Source organism: Arvicanthis niloticus, chromosome 1, assembly GCF_011762505.2.
Source record: "Arvicanthis niloticus isolate mArvNil1 chromosome 1, mArvNil1.pat.X, whole genome shotgun sequence".
Classification (NCBI taxonomy): domain Eukaryota; kingdom Metazoa; phylum Chordata; class Mammalia; order Rodentia; family Muridae; genus Arvicanthis; species Arvicanthis niloticus.
The window spans coordinates 74,628,166-74,639,966 of NC_047658.1; the positions used below are offsets into that span (position 1 = coordinate 74,628,166).

At 50.6% G+C, this 11,801-nt stretch overlaps 1 protein-coding gene and 1 long non-coding RNA gene across 3 annotated transcripts in view; one reads left to right on the top strand and one right to left on the bottom strand.

The window, feature by feature from the left end:
• Dchs1 (dachsous cadherin-related 1) overlaps positions 1–11,199 on the bottom strand; it is a 33,967-nt gene extending 22,768 nt beyond the window's left edge. Inside the window, exon 1 of the mRNA XM_034507920.2 lies at positions 10,936–11,199. The gene's annotated coding sequence lies outside the window, so the exon portion shown is untranslated. The remainder of the gene's footprint in view (positions 1–10,935) is intronic.
• LOC143435179 (uncharacterized) lies at positions 2,337–6,007 on the top strand. Of its 2 annotated transcripts, none has more exons than XR_013105257.1 (3): positions 2,337–2,490; positions 2,997–3,152; positions 5,777–6,007. It is a non-coding gene; the product is annotated as an uncharacterized LOC143435179 (long non-coding RNA). The 2 variants fall into 2 exon arrangements; XR_013105247.1 differs by having other exon boundaries at positions 2,997–3,127.
• Positions 11,200–11,801: the final 602 nt, after the last annotated feature.

An 11,801-nucleotide genomic window follows, 5' to 3' on the forward strand; every position in this document is an offset into this window, starting at 1 on the left:
AGGTTGCTCAGCAGTCCTGATGTGTTCATGTCCTGCAATGGACTGGAGGCTCCTGAAGGCCAGACAGGTCTTGTCTCTGGGTTTTTTCAGGATTTAGTAGAGGCATATCATGAGCAGGCAATCAGTGCTGAAGGAGTGGTCAGGGTCTCATGCCCCTCCAAACTCCCCCACACACACTCAGAGAAATGTCTATAGGTATGTGAACTCAGATGACATACATGAACATGTGAACCCATGACCCTGGGGTTCTATCTGTCCTATGGCTAAGGAAGTGTGTCCTCTAGTCTATGGATTTTGCTTTTCTCCTGGACTTCCTAGTCCCTAAAGGTAGGTGTGTTTGTGGCCTTAACTTACACTTGCAAGTCCTGTCTCTCCCATCTTCACAAAGCAATAAAAAGCAAGGGTTGAGTAAGGAGCCTGGAGAGATAGGTCAATGTGTAAACATACTTGCAGGACAAGCATCACACAAGTGTGAGAAACAGTTCAGATTTCAGAACCCATACACGAAACCCTTGAGAATCTACACATGTGCCTCTAAGTTCTGCGCTGTGGGGAACAGAGAGAAGAGGAGCAATAGGGCTTGCTGGCCACCGACCTGGCTCTAGGTCCAGTGAGAGATCCTGTCTCAAAAGAACAAGAAGAATGATAGCGTATACATACATACATGTGCCTGCACACAGACGTGTGCATATATCACACATTCATACACACATTATTTTTAAAGAGCAAGGGTTAAGGGCTGGCTCTGTTCATTTCATCAGTCACTGGAGAGAAAGCAGTGAGTAGATCTTGGCGAGAGACAATCATGCACAATGAGTTCCATGTTCTTATCACACTTTGCATTGCAACGATTTGTCTTTCTCTCCAATCTGTACAAGAGGCTGAAGATTGTCTTACATTCATATGGAATATGGCCACAATACATGATCAACACATTTTCTAAATGATAGGATGAGTCAATAGTAGGAGATAAAAGTTCGCATGAAGTAGACTTGTGGGGGGTAGGATCCAGGCCCAGGTGGATCCCCTGTGTAAAAATAGCCCCTTCTTCCAAATTACAGACTTCTACAGCCTCTTCTTACCTAACATAGACCTCTGGCCACTGCAGACTCCCCCAGGGCACTCTCAACTCTGAATACACAAAGGCTCACACAGAGCACAGGCCTCCACACACCCTAGCACACTCAGAGCACCGAGAGACAGGCTCACACAGAGCTTTTCACAGCCAGGCTGCTTACATGTAAGAGACACATCCAACATGCAGTTTTACACAAAGATTTACTTTAACACACAACCAGGTTACATATAGATACCCCTCGTCACATGCGTTCAGAAACCCATTTTCATTTGAACTGGTATATTAATTCAGGCATATATAACTAACATGCACAGAGAAAGCCACTTTTCCATGGATCTCACACACAGAGACACGTACATATTATTAGCAAACACACAAGCACACTCACACACGTATCCTTCCCTGCCCAGGCAAACCCACTGTCTACTTTACGCGGACTGACACAGCAGGCACGCGCGCACACACTTGCAGACCCACCCACACGCAGGCATGCTCTCACACATGCTGCCGGGGCACTCGTGGTCAGCTCTGCGGCTGCAGCTGTGACCTCCAGGTCCCTAGGGCCTCTGTCTGGACTATGCCTCATCACTTCCTGCTCCACAGCTTCCAGTTCCAAACTCGAACTCCAGACTCTCTCCGGAGACTGTCTCATCCTCTCTCCAGCTCTTCTGGAGCACCATGCCTCCCATCTGTCCAGTGTTTTTCACTGCCTCTTCCCTAACACATGCTCCTCCTCCCGATTCTCCTTTCTTTCCTCTCCATGTCTGTCCTATCCATTTTGCCTCTGTCACTAGTCTGTCCTGCCTCTTGTCAAGCTCTGTCACATCTCTTCTTCCACCCAGTGCTGCCTCACCACATGCCCTCACTTTGTCCTCAGTCCTGTTACTTGGTCCTGACTCCATCCCGCTCTCCCCCTCTATCCCCACATCTGGGCCTCTGGAACCACAGCTGGTTCTCATTAAGAGGGGGAGGGGCAAGACTGTTCATTGGGGCCTGAAACGTGATGTCAATTCCCCTCTCGCTAACAGACCCCCCCACCCCCACTTCTGTCCCCAGCTTGTGTGTCTACAGGGCCTGGGAGCAAGCAGAAACATGGGAGAGGAAAGAAAGGTGGGCTGTGGGGAGTACTAGAGGGACCACATGGGAAGGAAGAATCTCCCCAGGAGGAAGTATAGGAGTGGCTCAGAGGTACAGAAGGGGAAGCATGCTAGGGGAGCTGGCACTGCCTAGGCCTCCTCCCTCAACTTCCTGTCCCAGGGCCAGCGATGGGCAGGACCAGAAAGACAACAGTGATGAGGAGGGGGGCTATAAACGGCAGCTGAGCTAGATAGAAGTGGAAGAACAAGAGAGCAGCCTCAGAAAGCAGAGGGAGATGTGGATCCAGGCTAGGCATAAAGAAAGAAGGAGGAGAGGTGAGAGTTCTGCTGGGAGGACGGAGGAAACAAACCCATCAGAGAGCAAGTACTAGCAGAGGAAGGAGGGAGTAGAAGCAGGAACAGTCAGACCAGGGGGCTGCTGGGGAGGGAGCAGAACCCACAACTGGAGAAGGGACGGGAAGGGAGGTGGTGGGAGAAGGCTGTTCGAGTAGCTTTCTGAAAATCCACAAGACAACCTCACCCCCCTCATCCCAAGCAGTGGCCAGGGCACTGCCAAGGCCTGGCTCTGTCCTACCAAGCATGCGTTTCCAAGAGGCACTCCAGGGAGAGGCTGAGGAAAGGAGAGAAAAGCAGAAGAGGGTCTGTTTCTGAGCTTTCACTGTGCACTGGGCCCTGTGCCAGGCAGTTCACAGACAGTATCTCATTTAATCATCATAACAACCCAGCGAGGAAGGAATCCCGGCTTCCAGTTTCCAGTGAGGAAATGGAGGCTCAGAGCAAAACAATCTTCCTGAGTTAATGTCCCCCTAATCTGATCTCAGGACTATGCCCACTCCATGATGCCTGTAACTTAGAGAGAAGAGGAAAAACGGGGAGAAAATGGCAGGGAAGCCGAGTGGAGCACCCTGGCAGGATGGTGAGGGCAGCGAACCTGGAGAAGGAGGGAGACCAGGTACGAGGAGTCCGTAAAAACACAGGTTGGTGTGGGGAGACGCTGAAAGGTCAGAGATGTGAAGATGGGAGGAGATGGAGTGGACAGGTCCTGGCTGAGGACTCTGCAGGATGGGTGAAGGAGTGGAGAAGCTTAATACTCTCCTAGGGTTTTGACCTGGGTGTCAGGTGGTGCTATTAGGGTACTGAAGAAGAGAAGCCACTTGGGAAGTACTTGTTGAGATCCCCCCATGGAGATGTCCCACACAAAACTGGATCTGCAGGCAAGGTTTCAGGAGAGATATGGATGTGGACAAACTGTGGAGTGACTGGAAACTGTGGGTGTGGAGATGCCAATCTGATAGCGTATAGAGAGTGAGAAGAACCCAGGCCCCCGCTCTGCCAACAGTCACAAAGAAAGGGAAGCCGAGGCCTTTCCTCTTCCTGGAGGCAGTCTCTTAGAAGTGAAGGAGGAACCTTCAAAAGGAGGGAAAGACCAACCATGCAATGCTGGCAGGAGAGGCAAAGATGGGTTGCGAAGTAGCTGCTCGGTGTAGCAGTTAAGGTGCTGGAAAGAGCAGCATCAGGAGAGTGGTAAGGGGCAAGGCTCCTGCAGTGGGAAACCAGAAAAAGCACCAACTCACATCAAGGCACAAACCAGATTAGACTCAGCATAGACATTAATGTGTGTTTACTGCATTCCTACAACAGGGAGACTATGTCACAGGCAGCAGGGCAGGACAGTGGCATAGACCAGCAACACAACCTTTTTTTTTTTTTCTTCTTCTTCCAGACAGGGTCTTCTGTGGCCCAGGCTGGCCTTATACTCAATGTAGCTCAGGATGGCCCTGAACTCCTGATCATCCTATTTCAGTCTCCTGAGTGCTGAAATGATAAACTCGAGTCTTCTTGCCTGACTAACAAGAGCCTTTAATAATAAGCCTTTCTTTCCTCATCTGTAAAATGTGAATCAGAGCGCCCACCTGGCTGATGTGAGAGTTAAATGAAATAGTGCAGACCCCTCAGCATGCAGGGTTGGCTACTGCTCGCTGGTATTGCTACGTGATGCACAGATCAAACTCTGGGATAAGTGTTATTCCACAGGCAAGGAATCTGAGGCTGGGAGACAGGAACACAAAGACACGCAGAAATCAGTTGTGACGGACAGCAGAGCTTTTTGCTAACCCAATCGCCTCTCTGGTGATGGGCTTGGAAAGCCAAGATAATGGCTTGTATAGCCGTTCAGGCACAGAGCAAGGGAGATCAGCTAAAGTTGAGGGGAATAAACCCTGCACTGTGCTCAGGGTGGGCTAACAGAGGAAGAGCGCTCAGTAATAAGTTAACGGACACTCACGTGGGCTTGGGCCCCAGGGTATGAGGGTTGAGAAAACCTGGCATGCTGAAGACTTGTAGGAATGAAAAAAATGGGGAGGGAAGGAGAGGATACAGGGCATGCGTATGATGGGATTCACGAATAGATGCAGTCAGCAAATATTTAGGGCCTACCATGTGCCAAGCTCACCAAAGCCCAGAGATAGAGCAGTGGCTCAGACAGATAAGGTCTCTGTGCCTGTGGTGTTCACAGGTGGGGAGACCTGTGAACTGACCCCCAAAGCTGGACTCCAGTGATCAGGAGGAGACTAAGGAAGTTGGAGATGGAAAAAAAAAAAAGGTGGAGACAGAAACCCAGAAGGTAGTGTGAAGGCAGGGAAGCTCCGCATGAGAACTTAGGTGTTAGGTGGAAAACTAAGGTCCAAGACCCAGCATAGAAGAAGTAAAATACCGTCAGCTAAGTTAGTAGTTGAAAACTTGTCGGTTTTCTTTCTGAATCTTCCACATAACTTTTTGAAGTGCATGCCAGTACTCTCATTTTCATCTGAGGAGATGAAGGTCCAAAAAGCTTAGTCACCCATTAGATGGACTGAGGTATCACTATGCTGCCTTCTCTCTTCCCCTTGTCCCTTCTCTTCCTCCTTCCTGACCAGTTACATGGAAGCCAAGTTCTAGCTTCCGATAGATAACAAGCTCCTTCTACACACACACACACACACACACACACACACACACACACACAGAGAGAGAGAGAGAGAGAGAGAGAGAGAGAGAGAGAGAGAGAGAGAAGCAAGTGTGTTGAGTATGCTAAGTGAGCAGGAAGAGACATCCTCACTCAGGCCTGGGGGGCTCCAAGACCTTGAGAAAGGTCTTTCTCCAAGGGACACAGGGAACTCTGAGCTCCTCCCAAATGGCAGAGATTGAAAATGTTCTGGTCTCAGAGAACCAGCTAGCATCCAGAAATTCTGGGAAAGGCGTTTGCTAGTAGCCACCAGCATCAGAGAGAAGAGAATCCAGACCCTCTTCTCTTGCCAGTGACAGGCAAGAATTGGGCCAGGAGGAGAGTATATGAATCAGGGAATCTAGGCTAGGAAGGAGCAGAGACTGAAATGCCAGGAGCTGAGCTCAGGATGGGTGGGCACTAGAGGAGGAAAGGGTCGGGCAGAGTGGAGGAGATGATGAAGGCCTGTAGTGCTTTGTGGTCTGAGGATAGGTGTGATGGTTAATCTTCATTGCTAACTTGACTGGGTTTGGAGTCACTTAGGAAGCAAATCTCTGGGTCTATCTTCAAAGGTCTTTTCAAAGAGGTGTAACTGAGGTGGGTGTCATCATTCCATAGGTTTGGGTACCAGACTGAATAAAAAGAAGAAAGTGAGAGAAGCACCAGGATCTCCCCTCCTCCCTTTCTCCCTCCCTCCCTCCCTCCCTCCCTTTCTTCCTCCCTCCATCCCTGTCTCTTCCTACCCCTTCCTGACAGTGGGTGCAATGTGACCAGCCACATCACTTTCCTGCTGTCATGTCTCCCACACCACGATGGCCCATGCCCTCAAGCCGTAAGCCAAAATAAACCCTTCCGTTCGCACAAGTTGCCTTTTGCCATGTTATTTTGTCACAGTAATGAGAAAATGGAGCAATAGATCATAGCTTACAGACAAGGGTATCCATGGACACAGGTCTGCTAAGTCCCAATGCTTCTTAAATATCGGCTGTGTAAATGAAAGAAATAAAGTAGAAGGAAAAGGATCCAGAAAAAGAGAAATCCAGGGGGAAGAGGGGCTAGAAGGAGAGAGCATGGGATAAGAAAGGATGGCTGTGGGTAATAAGAGAAGTGTGCCTAGCAAGGTAAAAGGAGCTCTGAGAGGAGGCAGAATCAAAGGGTTCCCGGTTTCACTTGCATAGAGAAAGGACCAGTTACAGTGGGAAATACCTCCATCCCTGTGGCAGCTGAGCAGAGATGTCCAGAGAGGGAGGGATGTGCTCATGTTCTCATGGTTGCTCACTGTCAAACCTGTGTAGGAGACCATGGGACACAAAGATGTTTAATGTGCAATCCTGACAGCAAGGAGTCCTAGCTTTGCTGGAGAAACAGAAAGAGGAGCCCCTGGTTTGTGAGAGGCATGGGGGGGGGGCGGCACATTTGAGAATGAGAAGAATTAGGAAGGAAGTGGAAATGAAGGGCCGTTGGGGGTGATGGTGCAAGGTGTGCAAAGGTCCAGGGGCACGGAAAGACGCACTGTCGGTTGGTCAGTCGGGAACTACATGGAACTCAGCATAGCTTGAGCTCAAAATGTGAGGACGGTAGAGAAATGGGACAGACAATGAGTTAGGGAGGTTGTGGGGAGAGCAGATTATGATTCATAAACCTTATTGAAAAGTTGGGGTTTCCTGCAAGGGAAACAGAATCACTAAAACACAGCAAAAATGGCTGGGTTTGCATTTTTTTATTCAAGGCTTTCCTGCTGCAATGAGAGGCAAAGACTGGAAGAGAAAAGGGAACTGTGAACTCATGAGTAGGTGCCAACGACAGTCCAGATGAAAGGCTCTGAGGTAAGGGCAAGCAGAGAGGCAGTGGAGGACATGGTATGAGACGCCAGGCACTGCTGGAGAGAAGGAAGAATCAACAGGTCCCGGCCTCACCATTCACAAAGAAACGCTGGTTACAGCTAATGTCTGGGTGTCTAGTCTGAATAAAGGAAGGAGTGATCTGGGGAAGGAAAGACAAGTTCAAGTTTGTACATGGTAAGGAATGTGTGAGCGATACATTAAGAGCAACTGTGTGTCAGGTACATAAAGGTCACAGCTCAGGAGAGAGGTGTTTGGGACCTCTATATATGACAGCTAAAGCCATGCAAATAAATGAGACAGATCGTTAGAGGCTCAGAGCGCCGAGACAATCAAATCCAATCCAGAACAGCAGTATTTAGGGGCCATGCAAAGGCCCTCAAAGGTGACCCAGGACAGCCAAGAGAGGAGCTCTGTGAGAGATGCACAGATCCCACCACAGCACCACCATCACTGGCTTTTGGCCTAACTGCATTGTCACCCCACTGAGGGTAGAAATGGCTGTTCTCACTACCTGGCAGCCTGGCTGGCAGGCCAGTTCTCAGTTCAAGTTAAGAGAAGAAAAGCAGTGACTCACAAGCCAAAATCAAAAGCAGCTCAGAGAGAAAAGAAAACTCAGCTATGTCAGGTCCTGCCAAGAGGTCAAACAGCTGAAGACTTTTGAAAAAATCCCCTTGATTTGGCAGGCGAGAGGTCACTTTCTCTTAGGGAGAACAGAGACACTTAGGGAGAACAGGGAATGGGACCAAGCTTAAATGCAGAAGAGTCTCTCACAGAATATGAATAGTGAAGTCAAAGGTGGAAACCTCTTAGCTACAAGGGCATTACAGGGTTAAAGAAGGATAGAGACAGAAGAATTCAGTCCCCAGGAGACTTGGGAGCAAGGATGAAATTAGAGACATGGGAAAGACAAGAAATCATCAGTCACGTTAAATCCCTAAGGAGGTTTGAGGGATGGTATCCTAAATGCAGGTGGGTGGGGGTTGGCCTTCTGGAGAAGAGACACCTACTTGTTATTATGGGATGAAGGATAAAAGAGGATGCAAGTGAGATGTAGGAAGGTAGAAAGTTGGGGCGGTTCAAGCTGGCCGCCTTCAAGCTTTTCAGTGAGTGAGCAAACTAGGATTTCTACTCTCAGGTCCTCCCTCTCTTCCAACACCCACATCCATTTTGTCAGCTTGCTGACCCCACTGTTTAAAGAGCAACTCCTGTCTCCTGCCACTCCTCCAGTGCAGGGCAGCACGACCCCCTTCCTGGGTTTCTACAGTACCCCACAGCTAGTCTCTTCAGGCGCCTCCCCCAGTCACCACAGGCCCGCTGCAGTGCTGTTTCTAAAACAAAGCTGGCTATATCACTCCACAGCTTCAAATGATTTGATGGCTTTCCATTATTCTGGGGTCAAATGAGCTTCCTGTGGCCATGGAGACCCTGAATGATCTCAGCTTCCTCCCGACACTCCCATCTCTCCCCACTTTTTCCTCGAGTGTCACATTCACTGGCTTGCTCTATCCCTCAGACACAAGATACATGAACTTTTAAATGCCGTTTTCTTGGCTTGGAATATTCTCCACCCATTCTGCCTCATTTCCACGGCTCCTTTCCTTGGCTGACTCCCGACTAATTCACCAATTTTACATTTAAATGCCACTTCTTCCAGAAAGCCTCTTCTGGACTTTCTATCCTGGCTTATGCTTTCTTGATGAGACCAACTAGGTTATGACTCTCACCCCCCACCGTGGGTAAGCTCCCCGAGGGTAAAGAACACGTCCATTTTGTTTACGCTTTTAAAAAGACCACTCTGCTACAGTGTCTGGCAGAGTAGGTGTTTTGTATGTGCTTGCTGAATGAACCAGTGGGTTAATTCGTCTATTGAAAACAATGATTGAGTGATTTGGGTGTGTGAAAAAAAAATATTTCTTCATAGAAGATTCTATGTGGGGATTTATGGAAGCCAGGATTTCTAAATGTCCCATTTAGTACAGCTGAGAAACCATTCTAGATAGCGTTGATAATTTGCATGTGGGAAAGCTCAAAGGCAATAGAGTCAAGGAGTGTTTGAAGGAATAGTTCTTCACAGATGAGCTGAGGGGTGGGAGGGCCAAGTAGGAGATCTAGGACAAGAGGTCAAGGGGGAAGGATCATTATCAGGTTAAAGCCTGAGGTTCTTAACCTGTGGGTCATGACCCCTGTGAGGGAAGACCATTGAAAAACACAGGTATTTATATTAGGATTCATAACAGTAGCAAAACTGCAGTTATAAAGTAGCAGTGAAAATAATTTTATGGCCGGTGGTCACCACAACACAAGGAACGGTATTAAACGATCACAGTGTTAGGAGGGTTGAGAGCCACTGAGTTATAAGTAAAACAGGAGAAAAGGCATCTGAAAGCTATAAAGAGGTGGAAGCTGTGTTCAGATTGGAATGCACATTGGGATCTTAGAGTTCAGATAGAGTGGTCATGGGGGGAAAGAGCAGTTCAGGAGCTGAAGAGGTGAAGAAACTGTGCAGCTGGTGCTTGAGGAGACACCTAGAACCATGGCAACATGTAGGGTCAGGGAAAAACAAACACCCAGCTCTCAGTGTTCAGGGAACAGAAGTTCTGGAGGTCTGGGGATGAAGAGTAATAACGTGAGCCTTAGAAGCTAAGGGGCTACTTTGGCGGTGGCAGTCCGATAGCTTTCCTTGAAGTGTGGATGTGTGGTCCATGACAGTCTCCTAGAAGTTGTTCAAGAGGCTCTGTGGTAAGGGCAGTTACAACACAGCATCCCATTAGTTCTAGGTCTCTGAGTCACCTGTGACTTATGAGCGGGCTGGGGAGATAACATAAAAATCTCCGCGATGTGCTGCCTGATAGTATTTCCAATGGACGTGTGTTGTTCTGAGAGGTGTTGGCAATACTATTGTCTCCTGTGGTATGAGCTGGCTGTGACAATGACAGTTCATGTATCATGGCTGTGAGATATCTGTTGTATGGACACTGTACTTCTTCCACAAACATCTATACTGTACTTCTGTGACAAACATCTATAGTGGGTGGAAGTTGGTTCTGACAGTGCATCTTAGGGGTGTCCAGGCTGTGAGTGTATCTCTTGAGAATGTATGTTGCCTGGGACTCAGTCCCTGTGGGTTGAGGAGGGTTATGATTATGTCCCCTATGGGTATTTGAAGAGTTGACATAAGTGACAATATTTTTCTGGCCTATGACCTGTGGCTGTGGGCCCAGCCCATGCACACTGAGTTCATTGTGCCTTTGAGTTCTTTCTCCCCACCCCCTCCACGTGGGACCTAGGCTTGCAGTGACCTCTCTCTGTCTCCTGACCAGGACTCTGGTCTAAGCATCCTGGACAGAAACTCACAAGCTCTGGCACCAGGATGCACTTAGAATACCAGTTTGGGTGACACACTGCCACCTCAGGCTTCTTCCTCTTCCCTCTGCTTCTCTTTACTTCTGCTCCCTCCGTTTCTTTGTCTGTGTCTCTGTGTCTCTGTCACACACCCATCCCTACGTTCTGACACATGGTTCCAATAGAGCCAGGTAAAAGGCACCCAGACACACACCCTCACAAGGACCTGCTAGTCCTGACACACGCTCATTCTGACCCACTCCCCTTCCAAGTGACACGCACATGCACACACAATCGCGCGGGGGACACTCACTGACTCACACACACTGTCCTGCCCTCACCCACCACCACCCCCGCCCCCCAACCACACACTCAAGCACCGCCACACACTCCCACTCGATGACACCGCACACAAAGACCCCCGGCCCTGCCCCCATGTTCACGTTCACGCTCGCCCTCTCCCGCAGGCCCCGGCCCCCCCTCCCCCATTGTCTCGGCTCAGAACAAAGCCCCCGGCTCCGCCGCCGCCGCCGCCGCAGTCGGGGAGGCCGACCGACCCCGCGGGTGCGGCCGGACGGGCGGGTCACTGACCTCGGTGCGGTGCGGGCTCCCTCGCCCGGTGCTGGGGCGCCGTCCGGCCGCGGTCAGCCCCCGGGGCAGCGCCCGCCAGCGCGGGGCCTGGGGCCGCGCATCGTCCGCCCTGGTTGGCTCGGGCTCACAGTACTCTCGGCGCGGGCCGCCGTCTGTCTGCGCTCGCTCGACCGTCGATCGGTCCGTCCGTCTGTCCGCCACCGCCGCAGGGGCGCCGCCTCCTGCACAGCCACCCCGCGGAGGATGCAAGATGCGCCGCCGCGGCCCGAGCCCCCTCCCCTCCCTCCCTCCGCTTGGTAACCCGAGCCCCCGCCCTCCGCCGAGCCCCCGCCCCCGCCCCCACCCGCGCTGCCGCGGTCCCCGCGCCTCCCGCCCGCCCTCCACCCCTCCACTTCCCGGCCCCAGGCTCCGGCGCCGGATCCCGCCCCAGCGCCGCGCCGTCCCTTCTCCACGCTACTAACGCGCCAGATCCTTTCGTCCCGTCCGGTCCCCTTCATCCTCTCCGTTTTTCTTTCTCTACTCTGTACCGGTCTTCGCGTCTTCCATCCCTACTCCGCCATGGTCCGCTTCTGCTCCGCTGTCCTGTTCTGTCTCGCCCCTTCACACCTCTTCTTTGCTCACTTCTCCCGGTCCCTTTTCTCGTTGCTCTTTCTATCTCTAGCTTCCCTCCATCAAATCCCGCTACCTTGCTCTGTGTTTTCGTCGGTCTTCTCTGCACCTTTTCTCCCCACCCCTTTTCCTGGTTCTTTCTTTTGTCCATAACCGCTCTTACCTCACACCTTTTCCTTCCCTTCTTCACCCTGTCCTTTCCTCCTTCCTTCCGTCCATTTTAATGTCCCCATTCTTTTTTGCTACTCACTTACTAC